General features: G+C 41.7%; 1 long non-coding RNA gene across 2 annotated transcripts in view; it reads right to left on the bottom strand.

Annotated features, from left to right (window-relative positions):
* LOC122540705 overlaps positions 1 to 8,017 on the bottom strand; it is a 16,638-nt gene extending 8,621 nt beyond the window's left edge. Inside the window, exons 1-2 of one of the 2 annotated variants that reach the window (XR_006309385.1) lie at positions 7,668 to 8,017; positions 3,036 to 3,201 (exon numbers count right to left, since the gene is read on the bottom strand). This is a non-coding gene — a long non-coding RNA (uncharacterized LOC122540705). The remainder of the gene's footprint in view (positions 1 to 3,035; positions 3,202 to 7,667) is intronic. The other variant, XR_006309384.1, reaches the window with a different exon arrangement.
* Positions 8,018 to 22,986: the final 14,969 nt, after the last annotated feature.

Genomic DNA, 22,986 nt, shown 5'->3' on the forward strand with positions numbered 1-22,986 from the left:
TTCAACATATTGTCTAGCTATCATCATTGTTAACAGCTAACCTGAGAATGCAACTTTAAAAAAAATGTTTTGTGATTTACACATGAAAGGAGTGAAACTATCACTGTATTCCAACAGATGAAAGGCTTAACAGACAATCAATTTTTCAATGTATAATTTCAGTTACATCACACTGCAAATTTTTGCTATAAATTATGTGTTACGATCGAGCCCTCCACTATCACCTGATGAAGGAGCATCGCTCCGAAAGCTAGTGTGCTTCCAATTAAACCTGTTGGACTATAACCTGGTGTTGTGTGATTTTTAACTTTGTACACCCCAGTCCAACACAGCCATCTCCAAATCAATCCAAAGATGTGCAGGTTAGGTGAATTGGCCGTGCTAAATTGCCCATTGTGTTCAGAGATGTGTGGGTTAGGTGCATTAGTTAGGGTAAATGTAGAGTAAGGGGATAGGGGAATGGCTCTGGTTGGGTTACTCTTCAGAGGGTCAGTGTGGACTTGTTGGACCAAATGGCTTGGTTCCACACTGTAGATATTCTAAGGTTCTTACATTCTGAGATAATGACCTAGGCAACTTCTCGGTTGTTAGCTATGGCTAATAAATTCTTGCCAGGGACACCACATGCTGTGAGTTAATTTTAAAGAACTGTTATCATTTATTTGTCCTTTTGTTTGCTATCTGATCTCAGTGTGGAAGTTTAAGCAGGTCAATTAAGCTGGTGACAGAATCATTTATATGACATATTCATTTTGACTTGTGATATGTATAAACAATATAATGTAATGGGACAAACTGGCCAGATGGCTTAAAATAGAAATCTAAACAAGCAATTAGCTATTTAGACATACAAGTTCACTTGCTGTATCCTATACAAATCAATGATATAGACCAAATTGGGGAGGCTTCTTGTCTGGCAATGGTAGTGACCCTACCTCTGGACAAGGAGACCAAAGTTCAAAACCCACCTCTACAGATTGATCTAGAAAATCTCTGAGAGGTGGTTTCTTGTGGCCCCGTGATAGTGTCCATACTTCTGAGCAGGGACACTCTGGTTCAAGTCCCACTTGTTCCAGTGGAGTGGAATAACATCTCTGAACTGGTTCATTGGAAAATATCAACAGCAAATTGGGGAGGGTTCTTGGGATGAAATGATAGCATCTCTACCTCTGGATCAGGAGGTTCAACTTCACCTGCTCCAAAGTTGTATCATAAAACCCCTGAGCAGGTTGGTTAGAAAATATCTACAGCAGTTTGGAAGGCTCATGCCCCTACCTTTGAGTCAGAAGATATCTGTTCAAGTTCCTACCTGTCCCAAAGATGTGTAATAACATCTCTGAACAGGTTAATTCACATTTCTGTGTCAAATTGGGAGGGTTTAGTGATGCAGTGGTAGCATCTCTACTTGTGAGTCAGGAGGCCATGCGTTCAAGTTCCACTTGCTTCAGACATATTCAGACCTGAATAGGTTGGTTCGAAAATATCCAGACTGATTAACTTGGCAACGTATCAATATTCTGCCTCTACTTTGGTTTGTTACAATATAGATACATGGTCATATTCCATCAACATTTAAGGGTGTGATAAACAATGTAGTAATGATTAGATAATCTGCCTCTTGTGACGTTGATTGAGGGATAGATATTGGGAACCCCTGCCCTGCTTTGAAATAATGCCCTGGGACATTTGCATTTGCATGCACACCACAGGTATGGCTTTGAGTTAATATCTCAACCCATTGCCAGTGTAGGCAGAAGAGCAAGAACTAACTCCCCACACCCATCCACCTCATATGCATTTGCCAGGAACATATTTCCTCATCCGCCCGTTTACCAGAATATCTGGGCTATTGAAACACATAAATCAGGTTTACAAAAATTGCGACATTTTTGAAGTCATGCAGCTGCCATCTGTTCAAACAACCAGATGTTGTGCAACAACACCCAGGAACTATCTGTATCTCAGTCATAGAAACTGATGTAAGTTTCAGCTGAGTGAAAATTCATTGCTCAGATTGGATGGTGAATTCAAAGGGGGTTACTACATTGTTGATCACACCCATAAATGTTGGCAGAATATGGGTGTTTTTTACGTGATGCAGTTCACATGAACAGACTGTCTCTTGTACAATGAAAAGAAGCTAATCCTAAGCAGTCAATACAATTGCTGCTACTGGCTTGTACACTTGGTGGCAGCACAGGCAGATAGTCGAGCTCAATTTGTTCAGGATTTTGGCATCCTTCTGTCATTTCAATGCTTTTTTTGTAGCATTTATTATATTTGCCAACGTGTGATGACATGAAATCAGTCAGCAGACTTTCTGGCAAATAAACAGAAAATGCTGGAAAATCTCCACAGATGTGGCAGTGAAACGTTATATTTGCTTTCTCTCCACAGACATGTGGCAACATCTGTGGAAAGAAAGCAAAGTTAACATTTCAGATTCAGTGATTTTTCTTCATAACTGGCTATAACTCAGAAAATATTAGTATGTATGCCGGAGATGGGGTAGGGGAAGGGGAGAGGATTAAATGATATGTGGAGATGGAGCACAGAGAAAGAGAACAATTGGGTGGTCAGAGTTCAGCCAGGGGAGAATGAATAGCTCTTAATGTGGGCTATTAACAACTGACAACAGTTTGTGTGTGGTAGCAGTCCATGGGATGACATGGCCTGGTGTGTGAGCTTGGAGATAAAGACATGAGTGAAGGTGTACAGGCTGTATCGTTATTGAACTCGATATTGAAGAAGAAACTGAAATAATGTTCTTCCAGTTTCCACTGAGCTTCGCTGGAGCACTGCAGCAAGCCAGAGACAAGAGATGTTGGCCAGGGAACATGGTGGTGTTTGAAGTGACAGACAACTGGAAGCTCAGGGCCATTTCTGTGGAAAGGACATTTCTGCGAACCTTCTGGCATTTGTTTATGGCCAACATAAGTATATTGCATTTTAACATATGAACAATGTGTTTAATGACAAAATCCCCATTATCATACAGCTGTCCTGATAACAAGACTAATGTAGTCTGTCCATACCTGACAGGTGGTGGTGATACAGTGGCTGAGCTGTTTCCTACAGGGTATTTTAAATCATCTCACTGTTCAATTTTTGGCTTTAAAAAGGTTGCTGTATCTGGGGGTATTATCATCTGCCTCCAGTGACATGTCCCTCCATCCCACCTAGTCAAACAGTCTTTTGCTCCTGTAAGATTTTGAGAGTAAAGAACAAAAAACAAAGAAAATTACAGCACAGGAACAGGCCCTTCTGCCTGTGCAAATCCAAATCCTTGATCTAAACCTGTCACCTATTTTCCAAGGATCTGCATCCCTCTGCTCCCTGCTCATTCATGTATCTGTCCAGGTACATCTTAAATGACACTCTTGTGCCCTCCTCTACCACCTCCACTGGCAATGCATTCCAGGCACTCACCACCTTCTGCATAAAGAACTTTCCATGCATATTTCCCTTAAACACTTTCCCTCGTAATCCCTAGTAATTGAGTCTCCCACTCTGGGAGAAAGCTTCTTGCTATCCACCCTGTCTATACCTCTCATGATTTTGTAGACCTTGTTCAGGTCCCCACTCAACATCCGTCTTTCTAATTAAAATAATCCTAATCTACTCAACCTCTCCTCATAGCTAGCATTCTCCATACCAGGCAACATCCTGATGAGCCTCCTCTGAACACTTTCCAAAGCATCCACATTCTTCTGTTAATGTGGTGACCAGAACTGTATGCAGTATTCTAAATGTAGCAGAACCAAAGTCCTATACAACTGTAACATGACCTGCTAACTCTTGTACTCAATACCCCGTCTGATGAAGGAAAGCATGCCGTATGCTTTTTTGACTACTTTATTGACCTGTGTTGCTACCTTCAGGGTACAATGGACTTGAACACCCAGAGCTCTCTATAGATCAATTTTCCCCATGGCTTTTCCATTTACTGGACAGTTCACTGTTGAATTGGATCTTCCAAAATGCATCACCTCGCATTTGTCTGGATTGAACTCCATCTGTCATTTTTCTACCCAACTCTCCCAATATATCGATATTCTTCTGTATTTTCTGACAGACCCCTTCATTATCTGCTACTCCATCAATCTTAGTGCCAAGGAACAGCACGGTGGCTCAGTGGTTAGCACTGCTGCCTCACAGCGCCAGGGACCCGGGTTCGATTCCAGCCTTGGGCAACTGTGTGGAGTTTGCACATTCTCCCCGTGTCTGCGTGGGTTTCGTCTGGGTGCTCTGGTTTCCTCCCACAATCCAAAGGTGTACTAGTCAGGTAAATTGGCCATGCTAAATTGCCCATAGTGCTCAGTGCATTAGTCAGGGGTAAATATAGCGTCTGGGTGGATTGCTGTTTGGAGGGTCGGTATAGACTTGCAGGGCTGAAGGGTTTGTTTCCACACTATAGGGAATCTAATCTGCAAACTTGTTAATCAGACCAGCTATACTTCCTCCAGATCATTTATGTATATCACAAACAACATAGATCCCTGTGTAACACCATTGGCCACAGTTCTCCAGTTTGAGAAACTTCCTTCGACTATTACTCTCAGTCTCCTGTTGCCCAGCCAGTTCTCTATCAATATATCCCTAGACCCCATGTGACTTCACGTTCTCCATCAGCTTACCATGGCGGAACCTTATCATCACCTCACTGAAGTTCATGTATATGATATCTGCAGCCCTTCCCTCATCAATCAACTTTGTCACTTCCTCAAAAAATTCTATTAAGGTGGTAATAATATTCCCTGTACATAACCATGCTGCCTATCACTGATAAACCCATTTTCTTCCAAATGTAAATAGAGCTTATCCTTCAGTATCTTCTCTAGCAGCTTCCCTACCACTGACATCAGGCTCACCAATCTATAATTACTGGGATTATCCTTGCTACCCTTCTTAAACAAGTGGACAACATGAGTAACTCTCCAGTCCTCCGGAACCTCACCCGTGTTCAAGGATTCTGAAAACATATCAGCTAAGGCCACAGCTATTTCCTCTCTCCCTTCCCTCAGTAACCTGAGATAGATCCCATTCGGACCTGGGGATTTGTCCACCTTAATGCCTTTTAGAATAGCCACCAGCTCCCCCCCCCTCTTTATACCAACTTGATCTAGAGTAATTAATCATCTATCCCTAACCTCAACATCCGTCATGTCCCTCTCCTCAGTGAATACTGTCGTAAAGTACTCATCGAGAATCTCAACCATTTTCTTTGACTCCATACATAACTTCCCTCCTTTGTCCTTGAGTGGGCCGACCCTTTCTCGAGTTACCCTCTTGCTCCTTATATAAGAATAAAAGGCTTTGAGATTTTCCTTAACCCTGTTTGCTAAAGATATTTCATGACCCCTTTTAGCCCTCAATACAGACTGGTCCTAGTTTTCCAATATTCTTTCAAAGCTTTGTCTGTTTTCAGTTGCCTAGACCTTATGAATGCTCTTAGCTAGTCTCACAATTTCACCTGATATCCATGGTTCCTTAATCTTGCCATTTATATCCCTTATTTTCATAGGGACATGTCTGTCCTGCACTCTAATCAACCTCTCTTTATAAGCCTCCCACATATCAAATGTGGATTTACCCTCAAACAGATGCTCCCAATCCACATTCCCCAGCTCCTGCCAAAATTTGCTATAGTTGGCCTTTCTCCAATTTAGCTCTCTTCCTTTAGGGTCACTCTCATCTTTGTCCATTAATATTCTAAAAGTTACCAGAATTGTGATCACTATTCCCAAAGTAATTCCCTACTGAAACTTCAGTCACCTGGCCGGGCTCATTTCCCAACATCAGGTACAGTCTGACCCCTTACTGAATTGGCCTATTTACATACTGCTCTATAAAACCCTCCTGGATGCTCCTTCCAAATTATGCTCCATCTAAACCACCAACACTAAGTAAATCCCAGTCAATGTTTGGAAATTAAAACCTGCCATCACAACCACCCTTTTGTTTCTACATCTTTCCATAACATGTCTATATATTTGCACCTTTATCTCACATTCGCTGTTGGGAGGCCTGTAGTACAGACCTAACATTGTTACCGCGCCCTTCCTATTTCTGAGCTCTGCCCATGTTGCCTCACTGCTCAAGTCCTCCATAGTGTCCTCCTTCAGCACAGCTGTGATACCCTTTCTGTCCAGGAATGCAACTCCTCCACCCCTTCTACTTTCCTCTCTATCCCACCTGAAGCATCAGTATCCTGGGATATTTAGTTGCCAATCATGACCTTCCCTCACCCAAGTATCATAATAACAATAACATCATACTACCAGTACTAATCCAAGCCCTAAGTTCATCTGCCTTACCTATTACACTTCTCCCATTAAAACAAATGCACCTCAGATCACCTATCCATTTGCGTTCATCATCTGCTCCCGACCTACTCTTCCCTTTAATCATGCTGATTTCATTATCTCGTTCCTTACAGGCTTTAGTTACTATCTCCTTACCTTCCACTAACCTCCTCATTTGGGTCCGATTCCCCCTGTCACATTCGTTTAAACCCTTCACTACAGTGTTAGCAAAAGCACTCCCTCGGATATTGATTCCAGTCCGGCCCAAGCGTAGACTGTCCAATTTGTAATAGTCCCACCTCCCCCAGAGCTGGTCTGAATTTCCAGAAATCTGAACCCCTCTCTCTTGCACCATCTCTCAAGCCACACATTCGTCCTGCCTATTCTTTCATTTCTACTCTGACTAGCGTGTGGTACTGGTCGCAATCCTGAGATTACTACCTCTGAGGTCCTACTTTTTAACTTGGCTTCTAACTCCCTAAATTTTGCTTGTAGGACCTCATCCCATTTTTTACCTATATCATTGGTGCCTACATGCCCATGACAATTAGCTGTTCACCCTCCCCCTTGAGAATATTCTGCAGTCAATCCGAGACATCCCTGACCTGTGCACCTGAGAGGCAACATACCATTCAGGAGTCATGTTTTTGACCACAGAAGCATCTATCTACTTCCCTTACAATTGAATCCCCTGTGTCTATAGCCCTTCCACTCTTTTTCCCAGCCTTCTGTACAGCAGAGCCAGACATGGTGCCATGAACCTGGCTATTGCTGCCTTCTCCTGGTGAGCCATATAGTATCCCAAACAGCAAACCTGTTTTGGATGGAGATGAACGCAGGGGATACCTGCACTACCTTCCTGCTCTTTCTCTGCCTTTTGGTCACCCATTCCCTTTCTCCCTCAGCAATCCCAATCTGCAGTGCATCCAACTCGCTAAATGTGATATCTACAATATCCTCAGCATCGCAGATGCTCCAAACTGAGTCCATCTGCAATTCCAGCACCATCATGAGGCTTAACAAGAGCTGCAGCTGGACACACTTCTGCACATGAAGGAGTCAGGAACATCAGCTGTGTTCCTGAGCTCCCACATTGAGCAAGGGAGCATAACACAGGTCTGCAACCCCCTGCCAGTTTTACTCTTAAGTTTAACTTAGTCTAACCATAATATCAAATAGTAGATAAATGAAATTAAAAATTACCAACCACACTACCAGCAAATGATGAAAAAGAAAAAGAAAAACCTTATCAACACAACCATAGGGTCTTTTTTTTTTAGTTAGAGGAGGCGGGCAGGTGGGAGACACTACACATGTAGTGTCTTGGGTCTATCCACTTCCCAAATATATCAGTTCACTCACCTTCCCAGTGTGCAATTTGACCGCTCTCACTCAGTTCCTCATTCTCATCGCTCCTGCTAATGCTGCAAAATGGAGGCCACTGATTCCATGAAGTAATTATTTAATTGGGAAATTTACCAGCCTGGCAGCCCCTGATCCTCACTGTCACCACTCCCACTGCTGTTGTTTATTACGAAATACAGGATTCTCCATTGCCTTGAAGAGACCTTTCAGGATTTAGCCTTATCCACCATTTGAAAAACCTACAGTTCAGTAGGTTTGAATTTGTGATTGGATTCAGTCGCAGTGAAAACTGTTTAGGCCCAGATCCTACAGTGTGTTCCGTGCTGGGTGACTCTGTAACAGGCAAACTAGCTTGCTCATGAACAGCTGCTCTTTCTGAAAAACAAAGTTATCAGTTTGTCTGGCTTAAAGGGGCCACGGTCATTTTTAATTACACTCATTAAATACGCTCTGTAAACTTCAAAGCCTTTCCGTCAGATATAAATGAATTAGTAAAGCTTTCAAACACCATTGTTCGAAGTCAGTGCAGCTTCTTTAATATCAGTTAAACAAGAACCAACAAATGTGAATTAGATTTAGGTTTCCTAATGCTAAGATCTATTAACCATATCTTTACAATAAAACACATGTAATTACAACTAACATCTGCTCCTTAGTGTTCTTGGGATTGGTTGATATATTTATGTGAATTGCCTGCAACAGTTTACATCATTGATAAGAGTATATAATGTTATTTGTACAGCTGTAACTTGTATCTAAATGCCTATCATTTGTTGACAATGGAATGAAAACTCTAGGCCCAAAGGGATGGATATTTGTTTCTGCCTATGTGACTCGAGCCACAGAGGTAGGGTGACATTATTAAACCTCATCCTCACCCCATCGATAGTGTTCATTTGGACTGTTTCCCAATATGGAATCAGAAACAGTCAGAATTAAGAATAAAGATTGATTACTCAAAACTTTATTTAGCCAAGTCCAAGTTGTATTATGGTCTTTAGAGGGCTGTTTGTCACGAGACCTGGTGAGTCTTCTCTTTGTATCTGACCAGACTCATCTACCCCACCCCACCCCAAAGGTCATTCTCACATCCAATTTCAACTCCATCTTGCCACACGCATTTCCAGAATATTTTTTCCACTAAGTGGGCTTTTCTCATTCACTCATGAGATGTGGGCATTATTGGCTGATCCAACATTTATTGCCCATCCCTAGCTGACCTGTGGATGCTTGTGGTGAGCTGCCTTCCTGAACGGCTATAGTAAGCATGTGGTGGGTAAGCTCACAATGCCATTATGATGGGAATTCCAGGACTTTTGATCCAGCAACAGATTGCCAGAGACCAGTCAGCCCCAGGCAAGAGAGGAATCTATGGTGTCAGCAGTCAGGGAGGAACAGGAGCAGCAGACAAGCATGTGGAGCACAATGGCCCTTAATGCCCCATTGCAGCGAATCATCCAACCACCTGACTGCTATCATGGACAAGTTGGCAGCTGTCACACAGAGCCAGGCCCAATACCACTAGAGATTGCTGGAGATGAGCACATGTTGGTCATCAGGACGGAAGACTTGGTGACAGAGTTGGGTCAGGGTCTGTAAAACATTGACTGCAATGCAGGTGCCCCCTCCTTACAAGGAGACAGGACCTTGTAAGGAGACACCATTCCAGAGGTGGAACAAAGTCACTGGACACTTTCCACTCAGGATCACTGCAAAGGTGGCTAGGCCCTCCACCTCAACCCTGCCTGCCTCCAACCGATCATTGGAAGTTCAAGCTGAGGAGGTTCAACTTTCCTCTAAAAAGACAACCCACAGCTCATCTGGTCTGACTACACAGAAGCACCCTGGGGCTGCTCCACCAAACACTTAGGGTCAATGAGCTTAAACTTGAGCGAGCTCCCTCTGCTACCTCTACGGAACAATAAGATAAATAGGAGAGAGAGGGAAAGAAGGTGAGGTGACCATGCGTGGTCTGGTCATACACTGCCACTCCTTGAAGCCATGGTGCTCCTAACCATTGACAACTTTCCCTCCCATTTTACGTACTGCTCAGCCATGCTTCACTGTATGTCCTCCTTTTTTCAAATCCTGCTGCCCTTGTTCTGCAAAGTTATCTAGAGTGTGAAGAGAGTAACACTCTGACTCTTGATCCCATGAAAACGGCTGTACTTACATCCCCACTTTGGTGGACTGGCTCAGGGACCAATGTGACTGGACAACCCTAGGCAAGCTGTACTCAAACCCATGACTGGTGGATAGACATCTCCCAGACTCCATTAACAAGAAACACTGGAAGCACTATGGAACCAAAGGACTGACTGAGACACATTCTCTGCACTGCAGAGGCACTGACTCCATGTGTAATATAACTCCAACCAATCCCTGATCTGATATTGGAGGCTGCTCTGACTTACAATGTCTGAATCGCTTGTCTGCAGCTGTCTCCATAGACTTCATTAAGGACTATTCCCTGAGGCGTCCGATGCATGGCTGCCTGCTTAATTCACAAGCTGTGTGTTTACTGCATAAGTTGCTGGCACACCATGCTGCCAGGAGAGGCACAGCATGATGCCACACAGCAAGATGTGCGTCCCCTGCTGCTCAGCAAAGGAAGTTGCCTTAAATAAAAACTGAAAGAATTGCTGATGCTCTTAACCAAAAACAAAAATAGAGTTACTCAGCAGGTCTGGCAGTATCTGTGGAGCGAATTCAGAATTAACATTTCGGGTCAAGTGACCCTTCCTCAGAATTGATCGTAGCCAGCAAGATCTGAAACATTAGCTCTGATTTCTCTCCACAGATGCTGTCAACCTGCTGAGCTCTTCCAGCAAGCTCTATTTTTGCTTAGGGCAGTTGCCTGCTGTGTGACTTTGTTAACGGACGTGACAAAGCAAGGCAATGATGCTTTACATTTAGGTGCTAGGTGAGAGAGTGTTAAGAGAATAACTATGCAGCTTTAAGCTGCAGTGTGGTCCAGTCTGTGAGATGGGTGCCTGTGCTTCTATACAAAGTATCCCCACTGCAGCCTTTCAATGCTATTTGCTGCTGCTGTGTGCAATGAACGTTTGTGTCACCAGAGCACCCTACCAGTGTATTGATGAAGTGCCAGGATGGTCGAGAGGGGTTGTTAAATGCTGCATGCCAATGTCTGCGAAGAAGGGTCTGCGCGGCTAGTGCCTGGGAATCATCCCTGGGCTGCAGTTTGCTCACAGACAACATGGAGATCATTTGGAGCAAGTGATGGGGGAATGCCATGGCCGAGTGGTATTATTGCAAGACTATCAATCTAGAAACTCAACTAATGTTCTGGGGATGAAGATTTGTATCCTACCATGTCAGATAGTGGAATTTAAAATCAATTTTAAAAAGCTAAAATTAAGAAATTACTGATGACTGTGAAACCATTGCTGATTGTTGGGAGAAACCATCTAGTTCAAAAAGTCCTCTAGGGAAGGAAATCTGCCATTCTCCCCTGGTTGGGCTTACGTATGACTCCAGACCCACAGCAATGACTCTCAACTACCCTCAGGGCAATGAGAGGTGGGCAATGAATGCTGGCACAGCCCTCATCCCGTGAATGAATATTAGAAAAAGCAGCGAAATGCAGGCTCTGATTTCTTTGCTGAGTTTTCCTGACATTGAATTTGTTTGGTTATGAAGATGGGAGATTGAATGTTCAAAAAGAAAGTGGGCTGTTAGCAAGGTTAAAAATCACACAACACCAGGTTATAGTCCGACAGGTTTAATTGGAAGCACTAGCTTTCGGAGCGCTGCTCCTTCATCAGGTGTGACAACCACCTGATGAAGGAGCAGCACTCCAAAAGCTAGTGCTTCCAATTAAACCTGTTGGACTATAACCTGGTGTTGTGTGATTTGTAACTTTGTACACCCCAGTCCAACACTGGCATCTCGAAAACATGTCAGCAAGGTGTTTAACAACTAATGACTGTCAATTGACAACTCACTGTTGCCTGATGAGAATCTTGCTGCTGCATGTAAAAGGCAGAGAAGATGGCGTGGATTATTCCCAACATTGAGCTAGGCCTCACCTCACTTGTCACCTGATTCTGCCACACATCTCACATTACCTTGCTTCAGTCAGTCACCTATAAGATTCTACCCAGAATCTTCCTCAGTACAGTTCCATTCTTGCTCCCGTGCTATCAGTCTTCAGTGATCTATTACTTCAGTGATGGAGGGGGAGAGACAATCCATGTGCTGCGAGCACTCAAATAAACCTAGGCCTCGAAGGAAAACAAAATAAACATAAATTGTTGTAAACACTCAGGAGGTCTGCAGCATCTGTGGAGAGAAAGCAGAATTAACATTTCGGATCCAATGACCCTTCTTTAGAACAAGAAACTTTCACACTTTCATCAATTTATTTTATTAAGAACACTTACTATCTTAACTAATTCTACTTAATTCATGAATCTGATTAATCATATCTTATAATGTTTTGCACAACTGAAGATTCTATTATTCTAACTTACAAACTCAGAATGTTATTGAACACACTGCATCATGGAGGAGTGCCCAATGACTCCTCAAGATGTCTACCCTCAGCAAATGCTGTGCCTCATGTAACAGCAGCTGCTATTTGCAACACAACTTTCAAATTTGCCTTGTGTTTTTCTCAAAGTTCTCCAAACAGACAAGATTGCTTTTCTGTACCAATTCTGCAACAGGAGGCCATGCAAAATGTGCACTGAGTATATGCCAACCTCAGTGGTCTAAAACCTATAACAGGATGTTCTGTACTTTATGCTCAGTGGTACTGGGCACCAAGAGTCCTGCTTTGGACAGGAAGCCTCTTGATTTGTGCTGTTAGGATATAAATAATCTTGAGAAGAATTTGTTTGGTACTCTCTGCAGCACAGTTATGTTTGACCTCAATAAGATATGTGGTGTTCTGGTTGGGCAATGTTTTCTTATGTTCTCTAAAAACAATGACCATTTTCTTGAATACTTCAGGCATTTGTATATTATTGTTTGATGGAATTGTCTCAAAAAGAAGCTTACATTTTAATAGCAGTCACAAAAAGCCACCAGTAAAGAAATAACAGACTAAGGAATGTTAGGCTCAGGAGTTTGTCCACAGGAATAGATCAACTTGAGGGGTTTTAAGAGCTGCCTTCACCAAATCACAGCAGGGGTTGAAGAGTTAGAGGACCTCATGAAAGGATGACAAAAGCATAAAGGCTTAAAGTGATGAAGGAAAGCTGGAAAGGATGAGCAGCTGATTGATATATTAGGTGTGTTGAATACATTTAGAGCAAATAGGGGAGTGGGGGGGGGGGGGGGGGGTTCTTGTGGTGCAGCAGTAGTGTCCCTATGTCTGAGCCAGGAGGCCTGGGTTCAATCTTATTTGTTCCAGTGGTGTATAATAGCATCTCTGAACAATTTGATGAGAAAATCTCTCTAAATAGGGGATTTGTTTGATGCAATGGTGGTGTCTCTTCCATTGTTTGTCTCATCTGCTCCAGAGGTATATATCACTGATCAGATTAGTTAGAAAATAACAGATACAGAAACCTGTGTGAACTCTTGTGATGCACTAGTGGTGTCCCTACTCTGGACCATGCAGCCTAGGTTCAAGTCCCACTTGCTCTAGAGGTGCTATAACATCATTAGGAAAAGTCTGGATAGAGGAATACATTGATGAAATGGGGGCAGGGGTTGGTGTGAAATGCTGAGATCCACAACACAGCCCATGAGGGGGCTGTGTATCTCAAATTCAGTGTAAACTAGTGAGGCACAATCAGAAAAGGGCTCAGACAAATAGAGAATTTTGTGTGGATAAAGACACGAGAAGAAGGTGTTTGGTATGCTTTCCTTTATTGGTCAGAGTATTGAGTACAGGAGTTGGGAGGTCATGTTGTGGCTGTACAGGACATTGGTTAGGCCACTGTTGGAATATTGCATGTAATTCTGATTTCCTTCCTATCGGAAAGATGTTGTGAAACTTGAAAGGGTTCAGAAAAGATTTACAAGGATGTTGCCAGGGTTGGAGGATTTGAGCTAGAGCGAGAGGCTGAACAGGCTGGGGCTGTTTTCCCTGGAGCGTCGGAAGCTGAGGGGTGACCTTATAGAGGTTTACAAAATTATGAGGGGGATGGATAGGGTAAATAGGCAAAGTCCTTTCCCTGGGGTCGGTGAGTCCAGAACTGGAGGGCATAGGTTTAGGGTGAGAGGGGAAAGATATAAATGGGACCCAAGGGGCAACTTTTTCACGCAGAGGGTGGTACGGGTATGGAACGAGCTGCCATAGGAAGTGGTGGAGGCTGGTACAATTGCAACATTCAAAAGGCATTTGGATGGGTATATGAATAGGGAGGGTTTGGAGGGATATGGGCCGGGTGCTGGCAGGTAGGACTGGATTGGGTTGGGATGTTTGGTCGGCATGGACGGGTTGGACCGAAGGGTCTGATTCCATGTTGTACATCTCTATGACTCTAAGCAGTATCTAATTACATCAAAAAGGACTAAGATGGGGGTTAATGAACTTGATATTTTCAACATTAAGGGATGACTAGAATTTCACCTGTGGTGAAACAGAGGGAGGGCAGCTGCAAACAACTCTAAAAGGAAGCATGTTTCAGAAAGGAATGAATGTGTGGATGGAAGTTCAGATTGAGATTCAATTGTATACACCAAAAATCTGTACACTTTGGACCCCTCTTGATGAGCTAGCTAGAAAAATTCGTGAACGCAACTCCAGTGACACAGAAGCTTTGGTGAAAGCTGAAAAAAGGACTTTTTCAGCTAACATGTGGTACTCTTGTGAATAGCCCTAACACAGACGGAGAATGACGGCTATTTGAAGAAACATAGCTGTGTGTTTGTGATGAGTTGACTGTTGTGAGATTGCACAGCTCAATCATCATCTCCTTAAGCCATAATAGGCTGCATTGATTGCTTTGCAATGTTTTTGTGTGTCGCACAGCAGGCCTTTTTGGTCTGTGTTCCATCAAAACCAGCTTTCTGCATCTATGGATTAAACACAAACATGAGCAGTTCTGTTGTGGTAAGCTGTACAAGATTTGTTTCATTCCGTTTTTTTAAACTCCAGCAGATCACAGTTCCAATAGGAGCAGATCAATAAATTCAGCATGGGCAGATGGAACGCTTTGTTTACTAAGATGCTGGCCATTAAAAATGGGTTTGAACTCAGAATTTAAACACAAGAGAAACTGAACTGATCAGCAGCGTGTGTGACTACCACATTTATTTTTATTGCGAAGTAGCTTATTGTCATGGGCATTAGCTAAAGGCAATGTGGAAAAGCCGTTCCCAAATATCACCGCTTTCTCTTGGTCATTAAAAATCTATCTTAGCATCTATGTCTCTCTGACAATGTTGTTGTTCATGCTTATCTGCAGGAGGATTTGGATAGCTTGGGCTGACAAGTGAAAGGTAATATTTGATTGCACAGCATTCCTACTAATGATAATCTCTACCAGTAGAAAGTACAACCAGTTCATACTGAACTCAAACACAATTCATCTCAAAGCCCCTTACCAGCAATACCTTGGGGATCACAACTGATTATAAGTGTAATTGGAGGATCTATGCCTGTACCACAATAGCAAAAGTAGCCTTACTGTTCTGTAATACATTGCTTGCTGTAATAAGATCACCGATGTGAACATACTTAAGCCATACAGAAGGCTGAGTCCACACCTATGTGGATTAACAGCTATAACCTTTAATAACTATGTATACAAAGGCTACCCTACAGGCTCAGGTCCTTGTCTTATAGAATCAGACCTTAAAGCCTGCTCTCCATTCAATAAAATCATGGCTGATCATCATCACTTCTCGGCTTCATTATAGTTGCAAAGTTTGAATTTGCAATGGTTATGTGGCTGGAAATATGAGAACAGTGATTAACATTTGAAGTCATTGAATGCAGTGTTGAGTCTGAAAGGATGTAAAGTGGCAAATAAAACAATAAGATGTGGTTTCTCAAATCTTTGGTTTAATTCATTTCAAAAATACGGGCAACCAGAAATGGGGATGTCAAAGTGGGGTTAGGAGTATAGGTAATGTGCCAAATGACCAGAAGCTTGGGGTCATGCTTACAAATTGAATAATAATATTCTGCACAGCAATTACTCAAGTTATATTGACCTGTCTAATATAGAAGACAACACATTGTGAGCAATGGTTACAGTACAGTCAACTGAAAGAAGTACAACACCGCATCAGATGAATAGAGTTCTAGGAGCTCTGAAGAGAGTGAAAGGAGGAGGAGGGAAAAGGTGAGGGACGACGGCTCCTGTGCTTGCATGGGAGGGATTCTTGAGAAGAGAAGGGGACCATTGATGTAATAAACAGTGAACCACGTGTCACAGAGCCAAACGTTCATCTGAGTGCTAAAAGGGGAGGGCAGCAGAAAATACATTTGGTAATGTTCATGTTTGAAGGGGATGAAAGGCAGGATGACCCACTGAATACTGGTTGGAGGAGGGGAAATAAAGACAGTGGAAGGGGAGAGAAGAAAAAAGCTGATGGTAGAATGATCAATCACAATGGAAGAGAGCCCTTCCAAGGAAAAAGAAAGACAGTATATTATTTGCAAAACTTTCCACCACCTGGGATTCCACTTGACCCATGTTTGGATCTGCTGTAGACCAATTGATAAATATTGATAACCTTCATTAGTTATCGCTTCATTGTTACTATATCACATGACCACCAGGATGTTTAAGGGCCGGAAAAGTGGACTTTTATCTTTTCTTTTCAAGTGTTCCTTCTGTAAGTCTTCAAAAGAGGGCAACTTATTTGGTAGTAATAACAGGCTGTTGACTGAAGAATCACTTGATCTGATTTCTAATTTGTGATGATAAAGAACAAAATAAAATATGACTTTTAAATGCTTTCTTGTAAATAAATTATTTCCTAATAATTTACTGTTACTTCACTTTAATAGACAATTAAATAAATCCACAAACAATGGGTTTTGTGTGAAAGACATTTTTTGAATATTTCCACCACACTGCATGTTGAAAACCATCAGGAAACCAATGAAACACGTTTCCGTCTCCTCTTCACCTAACGTAGTTGATCACTGTCACCAGATCTTGCATTTCTGGAACTTCTGAAGTGAAATAAATAGCACATGAAAAAGAGGGCAATCATTCTTGATGTAGGTTAATGCATTCATAAAGTGTATTTAAATAAGAGTTTGTGAATACAGAAATAAACTTGAACAAATTTAGGAGAACGTGGAATGGCGAATATGTTACCGCAGCTGATCGTTCTCTCTCTGGCATGGACTGGTTTGGAAGGTTAGTAAGTCCTCTATTCCAATCTCTGTCACACAGCTCAAATTTAAATTGATCACAAATATTACTGATGCTGAATAAAAACTAAGATTACTGCTGGATCATGTAAAACAATACAAATATAATAGTTATATCATTGACATTTCCACATATGTTCTAAAGATGTTCACATTTATATAGAATGAATGAATGGAAATTTTGAACAATAAATTGCATAATTATCTGACATTTATAAGTTGAATACTTTGCAGGAAATGTCCTGTGAATTGAAGTTGAGAGGGAGGTTCTGACACTAAAATCCATAGTGTCTAAAAGTAATGTGATTTGTCGCTGTATGGAATCCTTAAGAGTACAAACGGATGTCAGTTTATAACATAACTCTAACATCATGTTACAACAATTACTTAATTAGTCAACTTAGATTATATACAATAAAAATTACAAGCTACTAATAAAACTCAACTTTGTAGGAGCGGGCTGGTTGATTACAGCCTGTACTCTGACTATAATGAACAAATATGACTATATTCTTCTTGGATTTGTAACTTGAAAACAAACTGTCTACTCTTAGGTGTGATTCTGCAATTAGGCAGCACTTACTGAGTACACTGATAACTGCATAAAAAAACAATCTAAGATTATCAGTAGAGATTTTAACATGCCTTGTTTACACTCATTAGAATTGTCATCCATTCATACACAGTCTTCTCTTCTTTGCAAACATAGGAACTCTATAAATCATACTCTGTGAAATTCACTTCAAAATTTAGGCCACAATATTAACTTAGAAGCATATTGCAAATTGGGGCAATGTGTCTTATAAAAACAGAAATGTAAAACGATTAATAATCTAAAGCAAAGAACTACAGGTGCTGGAGATTGGAAATAAAACAGAAATTACCGGAGAAACTAAGCAGGTCTGGCAGCATTTGTGGAGAGAAAGTAGAGTAAAAATTTCAAGTCTGGCGATTCAATGGATTTAAAACTTTAACTATATTTATTTTCCACTGGTGCTGCCAGACCTGCTGACCTCCAGCAATTTCTGCTTTTGAATATAGAAAGATGTATGGAGAGAAGTAGGCTATTCCATGCATGCTGTAAAAGAGCTTCCAGCCTAACCAACATTCAGTTCCTTGTCCATAGATATATAGGCTATGATACTTCAAGGCTCGATATCTTTTTTCTTTCTCCTGAATTTGTATGCCTTTACAATCTCGTCAGGCAGTGAGTTCCTGACTCCCTTCACTGAGTGGCTGAAAAAACAAAGTCACTTCAGTTTCTTTCTATTGCTTCTATCAAGCTATGGCCCCTGGTTGTTGATAGCTCTGCAAATGGAAATAGGCCATTTCTAACAATTCTATCTAGATCCCTCATAATGCTATACAAATAAGTTATATCCCCATTCAGCTTCCTCATTTTAAAGAAAGAAACCTTGATATCACATGTAAAATCCATATACAGGCTTGATACATTTAATGATGACTGCAGATCGTCAAATATTTTGCAGGCTGAGTTAGCTATATTCTTGATTGGCAATGAAGTAAAAGGATATAGGAGGTAGCAGAAAACTAGATTTAAAGCTACATTCATCAGGCATGAAGTTATGAAATAGTGGAGAGAGTTCGAAGGGCCAATTTTCATTTTGTTTTACATGCATAAGACATGTGTCCATACATGATTGCACATGAAAGTGGTGGTGGAAAGTTGTCTTCATGAAACATTGCTATCTTGCAATGTAAGTATGCCCTCGGTTTTCTATTTTTGCCCTTCTACACAGTAGATGTTGGGTGTTTGGGATGTGCTGTGGAAGGGACCACAGTGATTGTGCACTTACAGATTATATGCAAAGCTGTTCATTGTGCTTTAGTGGTGGAGGAAATGACGGCTGAACTATGGATGAGGCACCAATCAGTGTCTTGGTTGGCAGTGAGTTTCTTGAGTCTTACTGAAGATATACCCATCCAAGCAACTGAAGAGTATTGCATCAAACTCCTGATTTGCGTTCTGTAGATTATAGACACTGTGGAGACAGGGGCGAGTTATTTGTCACTGAATTTCTAGTCTCTAATCTGCTGTTGATATAGTATTTATTGGGCTGTTCTAGCTCAGTTTCTAGTCAATGATAATACTCAGGTCGTTGATAGTCGGTGAATCCAATTATATCAATGTCAAGTGGAGAGGGTCAGAACTTTTCTTCACAGAGATGGTCATTTCATGCACTTATGCAATGTAAATAGTATTTGCCACTTATAAGATCAAGCCTGAATGTTGCCCAGGTCTTGTTATGGACGTATGCTGTTCCAATGTCTGAGGAGTCATGAATAGTGCTAAACATTGTGCAATCATTAGTGACTCTCCATTTCTACTCCTATAAAGAAAGGATGGTCATTCATGAAGCACACAAAGATGGTTAGGCCTAGGATTTTATCCTGAGGAGCTCTTGAAATCTTGATACTGTGATGATTGATGCCCAAGCACAAAGCCATAAATTCCATTTTCTGTGTCTGGAGCTGTCAGCTGTAGAGTTCGTTAGCTGAATAGTTTAACAATGTGACATTTAATCATATGATGTTCCATTGTTGGTGACATTTGATACTGCCCAAAAATAAGGCAGAATGTCTGGGGAGTGTTTCGATAGGTCACTCAAGATAGTTCAAGTGTCAGTGAGCTGCATTTCAAGGTCAGTCCATTTTTGGATTTAGCTGTCAGAGAAGAGATCAGTGGGCTGAAAATGGCTTCACAAGGATCCAGTGATTGGAATGATGTCAGCCAAGTGGACCTCATAGAATATAAGTTATCTGATTGGGGCTGTTAACCTGGTCTAATCAGGGAGTCCTGGCTGACAGATAAAAAACAAGAGTGTCAGGGTTTCTGCACACTTCAGGAGCCAACTCAGCGCTAGCTGGGTCAGTGTCATTTACTACGCATGTGTAAATATAGGCTGACTTGGAGATATTTCAAGGGGCAAAATAGAGTTGAAGAAACCCAGGTACACTGCTGCCATGATCAGCTGACTTTTAACTTTGAATCAGACCATTGTAAGTTTGAATCTGGTTGCCTGGCAACTACTTGAAGGCCAAAGAAGTCGCAATTTTGCTTCCAGACTAAATATGAGGGTTCTTCAGAGAGCATGAAGCTAGACCTACAAATATGAAGATTTGAGATCTCTTGTGAAGATGATGAAGTTCTAGTGAGATTTGGTGATCCATAGTGTCACAAACAATGAGGTGGGTTGCTGAGAATTCAGTGAGAACTATCTTGCCCCCATTAGTTATTTGATAAGTTCAGTGAGATATTCAATTCACAGTTTATCTGGTGACCAATGTTTACCTCATGTTAATTCTCCATTGTAAGTTACGTGTAAACAACAAGTAGTTTTACTTTTCTAAATGTACAATAGCATTTATTTTATTTATATAAAATGGTGGAATCTTGTGTCTTTATTGGCTTAAATACAGGCATCATTGCTCCCTAACTAAATCATAATCAATTTTGATGACTGACACCCAGTCAGTAGGGCCTAGGTCTAAACATGAACAAAACAGCTGAATTCCAAAGGTGAGGTGAGTAACTGCCCTCGACATCAGGGCCACATTTGATAGAGTGTGGCATCAAGAAGATCTAGCAAACCTAGAGTCATTGGGATTCAGTGGACTAATCTCCATTAGTTAGAGTTGTATCTGGTACACAGGAAGTGGCTGTGGGTTGTTGGGTTCAAAATTGGCAAGTAACATTCACACCACACAAATACTAGGTAATGACCATGTTCAACAAAACTGAATCTATCCATCATCCCTTGACATTCAATGGAATTACCATCACCAAAACACTCATTATTCACATCCTGGGAGTTAGAATTGACCAGAAACTGAATTGGACTGGACTAGCCATAAATACAATGACTAAAATAAGAGGTCAAAGACTAGGAAGCCTGTAGTGAGGAAGTCATTTTCTGACTCTCCAGAATCTGTCCACCATCAACAAGTCAGAGTGAGTTCAGCTCCAACATCACTCAAGGAGCTTGACACCATCGAAGACAAAACGGCCCACTTGATTGGTACCTCATTCACAATAACCACTACTTCACCACTGACACTCATATAACAATATGCACCATCTACAGGATGCACTGCAGGAATTCACGAGCACCTTACAAACCACAATCACTTCCAATCAGAGGGATAATGGCAGCAGATACAAGGGACCACCATCACCTGTAAGATCCGCTCACCAACCTGATTTGGAAATGTATTTCTCCTTCAATGTTTCTGGTTCAAAATCCTGGATCTCCCTCCTGAACGGTCTACCTGCGGTTCAAGAAGGCAACTCACCATCACCTTCCCAAGGACAACAAGGAATGGGCAATAAATGCTGGCCCAGCCAGAAACACCCGTATTTCATGTATGAGCTTTCTAAAATTGGTAATCTCATCTGGGAATGTAGCATAAATTTGGTGGTCTTGTCCACTATATTAGATTACTTACAGTAATCTTCGGCCCAACATGTCCACACCGACCTGCAACCCACCCAGATGCATTCCCCTACAATTACCCCTTAACCTAACACTACGGGCAATTTAGCGTGGTCAATTCACCTAACCTGCATATTTTTGGACTGTGGGAGGAAACCGGACCACCCGGAGGAAACCCACACAGACACGGGGAGAATGTGCAGATTCCACACAGTCAAGTCGCTTGAGGCGGGAATTGAACCCGGGTCTGCTGGCGCTGTGAGGCAGCAGTGCTAACCACTGTGCCACCGTGCCGCCCATATTGATATCAATGTAATGCTTCCTTTCTAGTCATAACAACCATCTTCCTTTGTTCTAGGTGTATTTCCAGTCACTGAAGGATTATTTACCCTGGTTCCAATTATTCCAATTTTGATTGGGCTTTTTAATGCCATACTCAGTTAAAGCATCCCTGTATCAAGGGCAGCCACCCTGCCCTCACCTCCGAGGTTCAATTCTTTCGTTCATGTTTAGACCAAGGTTGTAATGGGGTTAGAGGCCAAATGATCTCGATGGGACGCAAAGTGTGCAGTAGTCAGCAGGCTATTGTGAAGTAATTGCCACTAGATAGCACTATCCATTTGGTTTCTGAACTAAATATGTTGGTTGAAACTGAAACCAACATGGTCATTCTAAAAGATGAGAGACTTAACAAAAAATCCAGGTCTTTTTCAATATATCATTTCAGTGGCATCACACCACAATCACCTGATGGAGCAGCGCTCTGAAAGCTCGTGCTTCCAAATAAACCTGTTGGACTATAAGCTGGTACTGTGTGATTTTTAACATGATACTTTCCAACACTTCTTTTCACAGGGCAAGAATGTCCAGCAAGACTAAACATTATAATTTTCTTAAATAGGGGAACAGATACCTTAACATTGATCTTATAATGCCACATTGATTAGCACCAATGTATACCATAAAAAAATGTTGACAATAAAATGCAGCCACCCCCACAGTGAAAATGTCATGGGAAAGAGGAATCCACAGCAGGCATTTACACATGTTGCCCACTGCTCTCCTTCTGTCAGCACCTGACATTTATTTCTTTATTCCTTTATTCTTCTGTTTTATTCCTGTGATTTCGTATTTTTCTAATTTATTCCTAAGAATCTGTATTTAAGTGTCTGTACTAGGCTAAATAGGTTGGGGATATTTTTCCTGGACCATTGGATATTGAGGGGTGACCTTATAGAGGTTTAGAAAACTATAAGGGCATGGATAGGGTGAATAACCAAGGTCTTTTCCCTGGAGTGAGGGAGTCCAGAACTAGAGGGCATCGGTTTAATGTGAGAAGGGAAAGATTTACGAAGGACATGAAGGGCAACTTTTTCAGACAGAGGCAGGTGCCTGTGTGGAATGAGCTGCCAAAGGAAGTGGTGGAGGCTGGTAAAATTACAACATTTAAAAGGCATTTTAAAGATAGATGAATAGGAAGGGCTTGGAGGGATAGGGGCCAAATGCTGGCAAATGGGACTAGATTAATTTAATATATCTGGTCGACCTGGATGAT

Source organism: Chiloscyllium plagiosum, chromosome 35, assembly GCF_004010195.1.
Source record: "Chiloscyllium plagiosum isolate BGI_BamShark_2017 chromosome 35, ASM401019v2, whole genome shotgun sequence".
In the NCBI taxonomy this organism is placed as follows: Eukaryota; Metazoa; Chordata; class Chondrichthyes; order Orectolobiformes; family Hemiscylliidae; genus Chiloscyllium; species Chiloscyllium plagiosum.